The 13,824-nt window shown below is 43.8% G+C and overlaps 1 long non-coding RNA gene across 2 annotated transcripts; it reads left to right on the top strand.

The window, feature by feature from the left end:
* The first annotated feature begins 542 nt into the window (after window positions 1-542).
* Window positions 543-13,341, top strand: LOC142842520 (uncharacterized). 2 transcript variants are annotated; one of them, XR_012909398.1, is made up of 2 exons: window positions 543-595; window positions 12,122-13,341. It is a non-coding gene; the product is annotated as an uncharacterized LOC142842520 (long non-coding RNA). The 2 variants fall into 2 exon arrangements; XR_012909397.1 differs by having other exon boundaries at window positions 551-595; window positions 10,527-13,341.
* Window positions 13,342-13,824: the final 483 nt, after the last annotated feature.

Here is a 13,824-nt window from a genome sequence, read left to right as displayed (position 1 = left end):
CAAATCCTGCTAAAAGGTTTCTGTGCTCGCTGCTCTGCCACCAAAACCACTCTCAAGTCCCCGGGAAGAAGACCTTTGGTTTGTTTCCTAGCAACTGAAACTCCCTCTAGGTATTCTGTTGAAGACAGTCCACTTAGAAGATTGGTGGTGTAGTGAGCGCAATTGCCTTCCCACCTATGCTACACTGACCCACTTCTCCACTTAAGTATCGCTAATAAATGCCCGGGGCTTATGGAGAGTAAGTTGCTGTATTCATTTTTGTTCCTTTGTAGCCAAAGCCTTGAAGTTCACACTTGCACAAGAATGGCTCTGACAGCTGGGTTATTGCCAGCCATGGAGAAAGTCCAGTCAATGAGTCAAGTAGCCGATGCTTCTGAGTCAGGTAAGGCAGCTACTGGGTGCGCTGGGTGCTTCCTGGCAGTGTGGATGCAAAGGGTGTGCAGGAGTACACACTGCCGGTCTGCACAGCCGCTCAGGTTGCCTTCTATGAATATGCATGATGTGGCTGGTGCCCTTGACTCTTGAGCTGAGTCTCACCCCCACATGCCCATGTCCTGCCTATCAGATGAAGACGGCCCGGAAGAGGTTTCAAAAGGTGAGTTGCTTCTCCAATTCTGGAGGGTTTACCCCCCCCCCCCAAGACGATGACAAGTTGCACACTGGCTTATTTTTATTCACAGTGAGTCATTTGCTAGGCTTATTTTATAAATAATATTATCTAACGCAGAAGCAGATGGAAAAGTTCAAGGCAACACCTCCAGGGAGGGAGGCAAAGCACCCCAGGCTGGGTTTGTGGGGCGGTGCCTTTAGCTGGGGTCCGGAGAAGCAGCGCTGCCACGAGGAAACGAACAGATGGCAAAAGGCCCTTGCGACAAAGAATTTCGAGCGGGTTTCTTTGCGTTAGGAGTGACTGTCATTCTGCTCTTCCTGTGGTCTCGGCGTATTCTTCAGAACGCAGAGAACGGGCTGGAAAGCCCCTCCTGTTAATTCACAAAACAGATCGCTGGCTCGGAAAGGTGCTTGCCCGGTTGAGAGTGTGCACATGTATGTTCAAGCTAATCCTGGCTCCACGTTGTCTTTGTGGGAGGAAGTGGGGGAGGGGCGAGGAGGCCTGGCTCTGCCGAAAGCCAAGAAGGCAGAGCTCCAGGAACCCACGTGCTGAGCAGCCTGAGCTGGGAAATGCCAGCCTGTCGTCCCCCCCTCGTCCCCCCCTCTCCGCCACACACACACATTTTGGCAGATACGCTCCTGTTGGACACAATACTCCAGCAGACCGGGAGAAGCAGGGCGCGTCTTCTGTATGCAGGCAGCTATGGACAAGGGGATGGCACATGTGGGTTGCTGTGCAGTTGTTCTGCTGGAAGTGTGGGAGCCGTGCCAGGCCGCACTTGAACTCTGAGAACGGTTTCATTATTTCATGGAGGCCGCAGCCTTTCCACGGGAGAACCCACGCTAATGCGTTTTCCTTAAGTGACAGTAAGGACAATGGGCACTGCTCTTCTACAAGAGTGGCGCCTGTATTTCCGTGGGCTAGAGACCCTTCCAGAGAGCTCCCTCTGGAAGTACCCGGCTTGCCATACTCTGAAGGGTGCCCGTTCTGAAGTTTGTTTTTAATCTTGGCTGGCCCTTCTCCTGTGTGACACTCATACTCTGAAATATACGCACAGTGCATTGTTTTGGCATTTAAAGTTCATGATTTAAGAGCTGGTGGCTTTGCCTCATCGTTAAATAGTGAAATAATGGGGTCAAAGTGAGGTTAACAGGATTTAGAACTTCAATATGACTGGAGTCTTTCCTTCCACTGAAGATGACAAGGAAGTGAAAGGAGGGGGTAGAAAGAGGGAGGCAGGCAGGGAGGGGGGAGGAAGGGAGGATAGCAATAAGGGAGAGAAGGGAAGCAAGGTTTATGCATGGACGTCCTGAACATGTGAGATCTTAAATTATCCAGGCTTATAAACCTTTTTATAAGCTTCTCCCATGACTTTATTGATTCGACAAGACTCCCAAGATTATATTTCTCGAGCAAAACAGTTTTATGACGACTGGGTGATTTCAAAACGAGAAGAAAGCCCATTTCATTTTGCTCTCCCCCACCAGCCTGCTATAGTTGGGCCTCTCCCGTTCTGTCTCCAGTGCTGCAGGAGTGCCTGGGACTTTTATCAACACATTTGTGTTTTATAACAAGGTAAATTTTAATTCCATTTTAAAAGAATTGTGGGCTGGTGTGTACTTATCCTGCTGCATGCTTGGGGGTGAGAGAAAAGCTTGTTAACAGTCAGTTCTCTCCTTCCAACATGTATGGCTTGGAGGTTGAACTCAGGTTGTCAAGCAGGTACCTTTATCCTCTGATACACACACACACAGACACAGAAACACACAGACATCCCCATAGAGACACCCTAGCAATTATGTAAGTTTTGGCCAGTTGTTTAATCTTTATTTCTGGCCATTGATAATAAATTTGAGTACCTGTGTAAATTTTTTAAGGCTTACATTTGCTGATCTGTTAATTAGCACTTTATATACTTAATTCATTTTAACACCTAAAATATATTATCTTAATAAAACCAAAATGTACAAATCGCTTCCTAGCTAAAAGTCTAATTCCAGGTAGGCATCCTACAGACATTCTTAGACTTAAGAAGGAAAATGTATCAGCATCCCATTAGAGCACGACTTATAATGACTAGGGACAAAGAGAATTTCTAATAAATAAAGAGAAAGAGAAAGCAGTTCGTAGGTTGTGGCAACTGCTTACTGAGGACTATAATAGACAAAACAAGATAGATGTACATTTTCTGCATAGGCCCATTTCAGCATATTGTTAGAGAACATAGACAGTTCAGTCCTAGCCCTGTGTCTCTGGTATTGTGGAGGAGACTGAGTTTCTGTCGGTCTTTAACTTTAAAATACTGCCTAACTCATGGAGACAAGCAGACAACAATTGCAAACCTACATCAACTCCAAAAACATGCACCTATCTGTTATGACGGGGGACATAAGAAGGATTTTGGTTTAAAAGATGGAAAAGAAGGAGGAGAGTGGGGTAAGTCAACTAAGGTTTAGTCCTGATGAATAAAGAAGCCATGATTTGTTACCCATTGATACTGTATTTGATATACACTTTCAGTGCCTGCATTACTTAAACCATGGTTGAAACATAATGTCAATAGGCAAAGATATTTGAGACAGTAGATAGGTTAGTATAGAGTTTTTGGTAACAGCATTTAAGACACCTAATCTGTCTTTATACAGTTTCTCTGTTGTGTTTCCTAACGTTTTATATAATTTGTAACAAAAGTGCATAGTAGAATTTGAATTTACTTAAGACTTTCACCCAAGCTGCTGTGTCAGCAAGTAAGGTCTTTGTTTGGTTCCTAGCTCATTGACATTCCCCGTCATTTATCTCGTTTGCCAGCCATGACAACAGAGCTTCATTTAAAATTGAGGCTTTGGCTCAGTTGGTTTGCTGCATAGAGAATAAGGTTTATTTCAATTCGAAGGAAGGAACACCTTTTTAATGTTTTTATTCTCACTCCTCAGACTATTTAATGATGCAGTATGCACAGTGTAGATGTGTATCCATTTGGCTACACAGCTTTTCAGGAGGGGAAGCCCACAGCAAGGAGACCTGACTGGTAACAGTGTTTCCACGCAGGGTGAAAAACTCCAGAGCAGTGGTCCTCAGCCTTCCTAATACTGCAAACCGTGTGTGGGACCTTCCTAATACTGCAAACGGTCAACATGGTGTGGTTGCCCCCCTCATAAAATGATTATCGCTGCTACTTCATAACTGTAATTTTGTTCCTCTTATGAATAGTGATGCCACTATCTGTGTTTTCTGATGGTGTTAGGTGACCCCTTTGGGGTCATGGCCCACAGGTTGAGAACCAGTGCTATAGGCTATTCTGATAAAACAGGAGGGAAGGAAAAGAATTCAGCGTCTAGGGATGGGTGTGAATAAAGGTGACGTGACAAGATGATGTTGACTGACAGCTCAGGCTGGAAAGAAAACAGCTGAAAGAGAAATGGATGTAGAAGGCTAGTGAAAAGTCTGGCATAACCCTCCCTCCCATGTTTAAAAGCAGCACATAAAAGGGAGACAATGCCAGGAAGTTCAAATATATGTTTCATGAGTGGAGCTCACCCTAAGACAAAAAGCACTGAACTTCCTGAATCAGGAGACCTGAGAGACTGGACACAAAAAGGGAAACCATGGCACCTGCCAATTGCAATTCTGGCCAGATTTTCTCCAAACACCTTGACGTGGAGGCTGTGTTCACAGGTATTCCATTTTCAGAATAGCCGGCTTCAGGCAAATCAAGGCTTTTTCTTGAAATGGGTAGCTGTGCTCCACGACCATTTCAATTTTGGTTTTTGGATACTGATGAGCAAAGTCTTTAATGTAAAAAAAAAAACCAAAACCAAAAACAAAACAAAACAAAAAGCAAAGCAAAACAAAACAAAACAAAGAAGACCAATCTAAAATAAGAACAACAACAATAACAAAACAAACCCAAAATGACTCATGCTTCTCTCTAGAGCCTGGGGAGATGCCTCATTTTGCAAAGTGCTTGCCATCTGACATAAATGCCTGTTTTAAACAGCCATGTGTGAAAGCACACAATGTAACCCCAGTCCTGGCAAGGTGGAGAGAGGAGGTTCACTGAATGGCTCGCTTAAGCCTGAGGTGCCAGTGAGACTGAGAGACCTTGTCTTAAAAACCAAACCAAACAAACAAACAAAAAATGTTGGGGTGTGGTGGAGCAAACCTTTAATCCCAGCACTCAGGAGGCAGAGGCAGGCAGATCTCTGTGGGTTCGAGGCCAACCTGGTCTACAAAGTAAGTTTCAGAACAGCCAGGACTGTAATACAGCGAAACCCTATCCCGAAAAAACAAAAACCAAAACCAAACTGAAACAAAACCAAACCAAAATGGGTGGCACTTAAAGTTAACCTACACACACACAAACACACACACACACACACAGACACAGACACACACACACAAACACACACACAGACACACACACACACACACATACACACACACACACATACACACACACACACACACACATACACACACACACAAACACACACACACTCACACACACACACACATACACACACACACAAACACACACACAAACACACACACACACAAACACACACACGAGAAATTGTGAGTACTCACATAAACACAAACATGAACACACACAAACAAAAATTAACAAATTAACCAAATAAAAATAGAAAAAATAAAATGAAAATGCCTTCCTTGTGCATCTGTGTATTATTGTTACATGTAAGACAGTTCAGTAAACATTTATTGCACACATGACGTCTTTCTTAGAGAGAAAGACTCAGCACTGGCTCGTATGTACACAGGACAGGCTATGTCACTACCAACCAAACAGCTCTCAACACTGCCCAATTAGTGCAGTGCTAACTGTGAGCCAGACAACCGCCAGCAGCAGTGGTGGGGGCAGGCCTAGCAGAGAAGGCCTCCCAGGCATTGCAGAAATGCAGGAGGACAGAGAAAGAATTCACACCAAGGGGAGAAATTATGTATGGTATTGCAAGGGTGAAAAGGAGATTTCTTCAAACACGCTGGTATGTGTTCCTCGGCTTTGGTGTTTGGACATATGGAGTTACCATGCCTGCTAAATTATTAACCGAGCCGGAAGACTTGGACTCCCTTGAGAACATGTTGTGAGTAGGGCTGCCACACACCCATTATTCCTTCAGCGCGTGCATCCCGTCAGACTGAATTCTGGAGAAGAGACAGAAATTTAGAAAACCACATAATGAGTTCTTGCATTGTTGTTACCCTTCGTTTTGTGCAGGCCTCCCTTGGTCTTCTCACAGCTCAGCGAGGTAAAAGCCTATGGCCAGAACTTGTTAGCTAACGTGGTCTCCTCCAATGAAAGCCGCTCAACTAGGGAGGGCTTGGTTCAATTCTAGGCTTTATGCAGCAGGGCTTCATGAAACCGTGCCGTGCTCTGTCGCGTTCTCTTTCACTGGTCCCATGGTGGGAATATTTCTTTTTCCCATCCCTTGTTTGAGTAAGCTCAGAGGGATGCTTTGTGCTTTTGTAGTGTTATCTCAAGGCCTGGTGCAAATTATCAATAAAAAAAAAAAGCAAGGCGAACTAATGAGAGCCAAGGTGTGGAAAGTGTTTGTCTACAGGCATAAAGACAGGAAGACAGAACCCTTCCTTTTCTCCTAGAGATTATTTGGCCCAATGGAAGTTGAGGGTTTTTTTGTTTGTTTTTGTTTTGGTTCTCTCTTCACTAGAAGGAAGAGCTGAGAGTAGAAAATGGTGTAGAAAACATTGTGTGTGGGAAGTGGTTACCTAGCAACAGGGAAACTTTCAGCTGATGTTCGGGATTGAATAGCAGAAAATTGGGCAGCAGGGAATAACTGAATGGGAACCCAAATGAAAGGGAAGGAAGCCGATGTCGTGATGAGAAAGGTCATGAGAACCAGAAGCATGACAGAGAAGGAAGAGCTTGAGAACGGGTGTGGCGTGACCTAAAGACCAGGTGAGACCTGAAAATAGTTGATGCTGGGGTAGGGAATACAGGTAAAAATAGCCAGAAAGATAAGAGAATATCTCTCTGCAGCATACGCTGTTGGGGAATGGAATAAAAAGCCTGTGTGTGAACTCTGGGCTTCACACTGGGCTCTTTCATGGTTTTTCATAGCGAACACACCTGGGAGGATCTGGAAAATGTGGCCAGACCATCCCACTTCACACAGTCTGATTAGGTCACTCTCAAAGAAGAAAGGAGGCCAGGGAAAGCCATGAATATTCCAAAATATTTTATAGTAGGTAGGGGCCCGTAGGTGAGTCTAAAATAATGGTGATAGCTTAGACCATCTAGGCCTGATCCCAGGAGAGGTGGAGAAGCCTGAAACAGGAAAACTTCTGGCTCCCATCTTTGCTTCTGTCACACATTTTGAGAGTTGAAGCACACAGTAGGCCAGTAGGTACCTACTCTGGACAGATGTGTCTTGACATTTCTCCCAGTGCCATGGGTCATGGCAATTCCATGATAGTTGATAACATTCATGTTTATTTAAGTTGCAGAACAAGTACCATTCCCTTCTGCATTTGTCTCTTAAAAGAGAAACCATAATTCCTGGCCCAGCTTCCATTTTTTGATCATCCAGATATGCAACAATAATGTATATTGAGCATTGATTTCAGACATGTACACCTGGGTTCATAAAGTATCTACATGAAAGATTTAAAAAAACCTGGGTTATTATATATGAAGAGCAAGTTAAGAACAGCGAGAAGACACAATTAATATTTATTTTATGTTTTGCCAGGTTTGGTGATACACACCTCTAACTGCAGTATTTGGAGACAGACGCAGGAGGATTACACATTCAAAGCTTGTGTGTAGAAAGATTCTATCTCAAAATAGAATAAAAACTTTGAGTTCTAGTGTGCTTGTTAGTGGAACCCACACCTCCTCATCTTCATTTTCGCTTCTCTCCCCAGCCCTTGACCTAAATGACAGACAAGATGAGAGACCTACTAGGTATTGCCCTAATGGAGGGAAAAGGGTTATTGACCACGTATTAACAAAAATCTAATTCATTTTTAAATTAAATGTATTTGTTTCATTTCAGAATGTGTGCATGTGTGTGTTTGGGTATGTGCACGTGAGCCCAGGTGCTGAGGCAGCCAGAGGCATTGAATCCCCTGGAACTAGAGTTTCCAAAGCTGTTGTGAGCCACCTGATGGGTGCTGGGAACTGAACAGTGACAAGAATGTCACTCACTCTTTGCTAACTGCTGAGCCGTCTCTCCATCCCAGTTTCCCTGGTTTTTGATCTAGATGCCACATCACACTTTACGCTGTGCACCAAGGTGGTTTCACTTGTTTCTTGAGAGACAGGGTCTCCTGTAGGCCAGCCTGAGATCATTGTATAACTGAGGATGACCTTGAGCTTCTGATCCTCCTGCTTCTGCTTCTTGAGTGCTGGGATGGAAAGTGCTCACTACCATGACTGGTTTGATGTGGAGCTGGGGATCAAGTCCAGGGCCTCAGCTAGACAAGGGCACCACCCACAGAAGCACATCCCTGCCGCTTTCATGCAAGTCTAAAGTCATTTCTGGTTTTCTACATAAGGAGCAGATTTAAGTTTTCACGTTCCTCTTAAAAATAATGTCTTTTGGTACTGAGCCATGTGGCTAACACAGATAAGAATAATGGACTAATATAAGTTATGAGAGTTAATAAGAAGCCTGAGCTAATGGGCCAATCAGTTTATAACTAAAAAAAAATGTTTTTCATCTATAATGTTTGATTCCTAATTAAATATGATGGAATAAAAATATTTTCCCCAAATCTCATTAACACTACAGTTTTCAACCCATGGATATAAAGACATCTTGCATTTCAGATATTTTCATTGCAATTCGTAACAGGAGGAAAATTACAGTTATGAAGTAGCAACAAAACTAACTTTATAGTTGAGGGGTCACCACCACATGAGGAACTGTGTTGAAAGGCCACAGCGTCAGGAAGGTTGAGAACCACTGCTCTCACACAACGACAAAAGGAGAGACCAGATCAACAGTGACAGTTGTGGACCAGTTATCTATGACAGCATGAAGATTTCCCCAAAACTTTGAGCTTAAAATATCAGCCATCTGCTCACAGTTCTTGGGCAGCAGTTTGTGCAGGGCTCAGCCAAGAAGCTCATCTCTGCTTGGCCTGATATAAACAGGGGTTGCTTCGGCTGCAGCCAGGTAGCAGTTAGCTGGGGCTGATAGACCAGGATGACATCTCTGCTCCCTTCCCCTGGCCTGTTCAGAAGCCAGTGTCTGACTTCTCCCCAGATGTAGGAGTTCCAGGAAGGTAAACCCACTGAGAAGGCATTCTGAGAAGTCACAGATAGTTCTGCAGCGGGCCAGCCGCCCAAGCAAGTCACAAGATCAGCTCCAGTGTGAGGCGTGAGAAAAATAGATTCTACCTTTTGATGAAAGTGCCTGGAAACAAGCCCATGACCATTTTTAACCCAGTAGGCTTGGAAAAATCTTTACTTGCTTTAGAAAGTGGAAGTGTATCAAAATGTGTACCCAGAGTCGTTGCAAACACAGTGTTCTTGTTTTTCCTTTCTCCTCTTGAACTACTCACTCTCCAACTGAAAGTCTCATGGGAACATTTCCATTTAGCTAACTAAATGGAAAGAAACCGTGAGGCAGGCAATACCTGAGTCAGAATAAATAGCAAGTGATATAAAACATAGCGTTTCCACTAGATGGTAAAAACAAAACTGTGTTATGCCAAAGCTTATCTATCTATGGAGAGTCAATACCAAGAAGAAGACAAATGCGTTTCACCCGGGCGTGACACAGCTCACCTGTAAGGCCAGTGCTGGATAGGTGGGGGCAGGAAGACCAGTAGTTCAAGATCACCTTCAGCTACATAGTGAGACCGAGGTCATTCTGGCCTATGTGAGACCCTGTCTCAAAATGCAAATTAATTGATGCCTCCAAGATTGAGCATGAGTTCTGGAATGTCATATTATAGTTCATATTTTCTCACTACTAAGTATAAGAGAATTCTTTTAAGCCTCGAACATGTGATAACCCCAGAGTAAAGGTAGAAATATATGGGATTCTCTTCTCTTCTTCTCTAATGAAAATTCTGACTTTATTCAGACATTCAACCTGCCCCACTATACAGAGGTGCCATTTCTTATCTTTTGCCAGAGACGGGCTCAGGAGCCCTGCCTTGAGATCTGTTCCCCACATGCTATTTCCATATAACTGAGGAGGACACAAAACACTCTGTGTGGGGAGCACTTGGTTTCTAGGTCCCTGGGATGGATTATCTCTCTTCTAGACCCAAATGAAAGTGTACTATGTTCTGGTAGCTGTCTCTTCATCCATTCCATGTGCTCATCCTAAGAAAGTTGCAAATAGGACAGAACAAATGAATTCAGGATAATCCAGAGCCTGTAGGTACCTCTTGATATATATATTAGCTAATAGACATCCCTGCTTTTGGGACTAGCCTCTTACAGCTTTATTATTTGTAGTTGAAATGACCTTCCTGTCTGGTGGTGCTGTCACTGTCTCATCTGGGGGTTCCTCAACCTCTTGCCTGAGGCAGTTTACTAGGAAAATTAATTCCACCCACCATCTCCAAAGATTACCAGACTTCTAAGCAGATTCAGATCTCCATATGGCTTAGGAGATCACTCACTGAAGCAGTATGAAAGATTACTAATGGATGTAGGTGATACATGAAGAATATGCGTGGTAATGGATTCTGAGAGCACAGGACCAAGGACGGAAGGACAGCTGAGACCAGATTGAATCTGTCAAGATGGATCCTGGAGATGACAGATTAAATGTTCTAGTTTAAGCAGTTGGAAGTTGTTTGAATTCTTTTCCCCTTGAGCTATACTCAGTTGTGCTCATTCTCTCTCTCTCTCTCTCTCTCTCTCTCTCTCTCTCTCTCTCTCTCTCTCTCTCTCTCTCTCTCTCTCTCCCAGAGAGGACACACATTTCTTGTTCTAGTACAAGAAAAAGAATCCAAGCATTAATGAAGGCAAGACTACTGGGTGAGGTTTTCACCTGTGAAAATTTAATCGAACCTCAATTCTCTTCTGCCTGTAGAAGGAGGAAGAATCTGCACCAATAGTTTGAGAGTTGCAGTGGTGTGGACAAGGCCCGGTTTCTTTAAAAAGCACTTCTGCGGTTCCTTATCCTGTAGCCTGTGCTGGGAAGGGCTCCTGGTTTTAATACTTGGTTAAGGTGAGAGAAGGTAGTGACGCACACCACTGTTGTTAAGGTCAGCATGCTTTCCAGAGCAATTGTGGTAGAACTGGCATAGTATTCAAGATGACACAACCCTCAAAACTTTCCGAAGTCTCCCAGAAATGGGTTTACAAGACCAAAAGAGGTGGGTGAAATTTATTTGCATAATGAAATTTTGCTCTCCAGGAGTCGTGTGTCTTGAACTCAGTAGGTTCTGCTGCTCCCCTTCTTAATATCGGCTTGGCTGGCTCACCAGTGATTTTTCCAAGCGCCTAGTTTTGTATCTTAATACTCCTGATACTTTAGTATCCATCAAGTGTTCTGGCATTGCAGGCTCAGAGGAAGGACTGACTGGTCCAGGCTTCAATTTTCCATATAGTTCTTAGGACAATAAAAGCCAAATGAAACCTTGGAAAGATTGAAGACAAGATTTCAAACTACATTGTCAGATGTGTTCCAACATGTTCCTGAGCCATTAACCACATTATTTGCCTGGGTATCTGGACATAATATTGAGATAGATGACCTAGGTCAACGACAGGATTCTGACGTTCACCAATAGACTGAAGACTAACACAGCTATTGTTGTAAAAACAACTCAGTGAAAGCGTCGGAACTCAACTTCACGGACAAAGCAATGGATCAAAAAGTATTTCGTCATACTTCAGTATAAACTGTGGAACTGAGGAGATGGGTCAGTCAAAAGAGTGCTGGCCAAACAAGCATGTGGTCCTGAGTTTGATGCCTGACCCCTGTGTAAATAGATGGATGTGGTTATCCTAGCACTGGAGAACTGGATACAGAGAAATCCCTGGAGCCAGCTGAAGAGGAGATATTTTGTCTCAAAAAACCAGATGGATGTGCCCGGGCACTCTGTTGTCCTCTGGCTCCACATGTTTGAACAACCACACACAAATATGCAAACACATCCCTGCGCATACACATAAACACACACAAAATGGCTGTCATATTTTTCAACACATCCCTGGAAAATCTCAGAGGAAAGTTACGCTGTACTTCTTGTCACAGCCCACGTAATTGTCTGATGGGCGACAATGAGCCTCAAGGACTTCCAGGGCACCACTGTGGTCCAATCTGAGCAGAGACTTGATCTCCAAGTACATACATTTTCTCGATGCAGTTGCCTTAGCAAAGGCAGTTTACACACGCTAGAATATGGATCACAGCGTTTTAGAAGGACAATCTTTTTCTTTTCTTTCCCCCTGTTTCAGTAATCAGAAAAACATCAGAAGCAGTTTGATTTTATCTCAAAGAAGAAAAATGCATTTTCTTAAATGCTTAAGTCATCTCTCTGTGATCTGTGCTGCAGATTGGTCCATGGGATTTGGTTGTCTCTTTATTCTGGCCTTGCTGAGAAGAATGTGCTGATGAGCTCAGACAGCAGGAGGAGGCTGTTATTTTTAGATGAAGACCATGCGTGTCAGAAAGTGAAAACAAATCCTTGGGAATACAGTGAGTTTTCTTTGCGGGGGAGGGGGGAAGGTTGCATTGTATTATATGCATTAAACTTCTCCAATGTCAAGGACCGTTTGTTTCCAAATCTAGAAAAATACTCTGATGGATGTACTTTTTGGAGTTGGGAAATGACACATAGAACTCTTCACGACCCTCAGCTATTTTCTCAAGCGACTTGACAGCTTTGGGGCTCAGGGAAAAGATTATTTAGATAGTTGAAGCTGTCACATCCCCACATAGCTCTTGGGACACGTGAAGTTCAAAAGGCTCAATGAAACCACGGAGAGACCGCGTGCCGTGTTCCTATAGAAAACATCAGTATGTGAGAACAGTCACTCTTCGGGGTGACCCTGCTACTGGGGTGTGGTAGAAACCAGGTGACTAGGAAATATAATCTTCCTGGCACACACTGGCTGTTATCTAATCCACCTGGTTGCAAAGTTAGACACATCTAAAATGGAAATAGTATATGAGTAAGTGCATCTGAGCTGGTCTTGCAAGCTCATGTTTCACACTGACGGCTTATCTTGCTAATGTTTCTAGGCATGCCGCTCTGTCCCTTATATAACCGCCAACTCATCGTGAATACTTCTTTATTGTCAGTTAACTGAGGAGAAAGAAAAACCGAGCATAGTTTATATATAGCTTTGCATAGAGCGGGCACCAAAAAGGGAGTCTCTTAGATTGCATCAGCCTGACTCGGTTCTCTTCTGCTCCACTGAGAACTAAGATTGCTCCAGCAGGTAGGACATGGGCTGACATCTCATCTTTGCCTTCTCCTGAAAAGAGACATATTATGACAGGTGTCACAAATGGTTTTGGTTAAATCACCATGGGCACGGAAAGAATAAGAGGATCTGCGGCAGGAGGTTTGAGAAGCAGCAGCTGTATGATCCCAAACACTGGACATGCGTGATGGACAGGGTGATGCGTGACTCACCCTGTGTTCCAGGCTGGCCTTGAACTCTGCTCCCTTTGCCTTGGTCCCTCAGATGTTGTAACTGTCAGTGCTCTGCCAAGCCTGGCCTCTGTGAATGACTCTCTGGTTATTAAAACGTAATAAGAAGGACTCTCCTCTGCCTCCAGGTATTTGTGTGCTAAGATGTCCTGCCACGAATCCATATAGCTTCTTACAACCATGGAATAAAATAAGATAATGCATTCAACATGGCAAAACAAAAAGAACTTGAGTCATCTAATAAATTGTGTCTTGAGACCCTAGCTGAGGACTTCCTGATACATAGCACAAACTATGGCTTATATGAACTATTCAAGCCTTTCATTTTTTTTTTTGTACAGGAAAAAAAGATGATCATTAGCTCTTGGTAAGATCCCCTTGTGGAAGCAGCCTTACAGCCTGGTGCATACAACACACAGATTCCCACCGCTCCAGCGCTCGCTCACAAAGTTCTGCAGCTACTTAGGTGCGATTGATCCACAGGCTCAACAGTATGAACTTGACATTTCTACGATGGGTTGTCATTGCTGGGTGACCAGTTACTACAAGCAGGAAATCATGAGCCTTTGATACGTCCTTACCTCCTGGGGACCCAGACA

This window comes from Microtus pennsylvanicus, chromosome 1 (assembly GCF_037038515.1).
Source record: "Microtus pennsylvanicus isolate mMicPen1 chromosome 1, mMicPen1.hap1, whole genome shotgun sequence".
Lineage (NCBI taxonomy): Eukaryota > Metazoa > Chordata > Mammalia > Rodentia > Cricetidae > Microtus > Microtus pennsylvanicus.
Note: the sequence above shows the minus strand (reverse complement) of the source record. Positions and strands in the feature narration are given on the sequence as shown.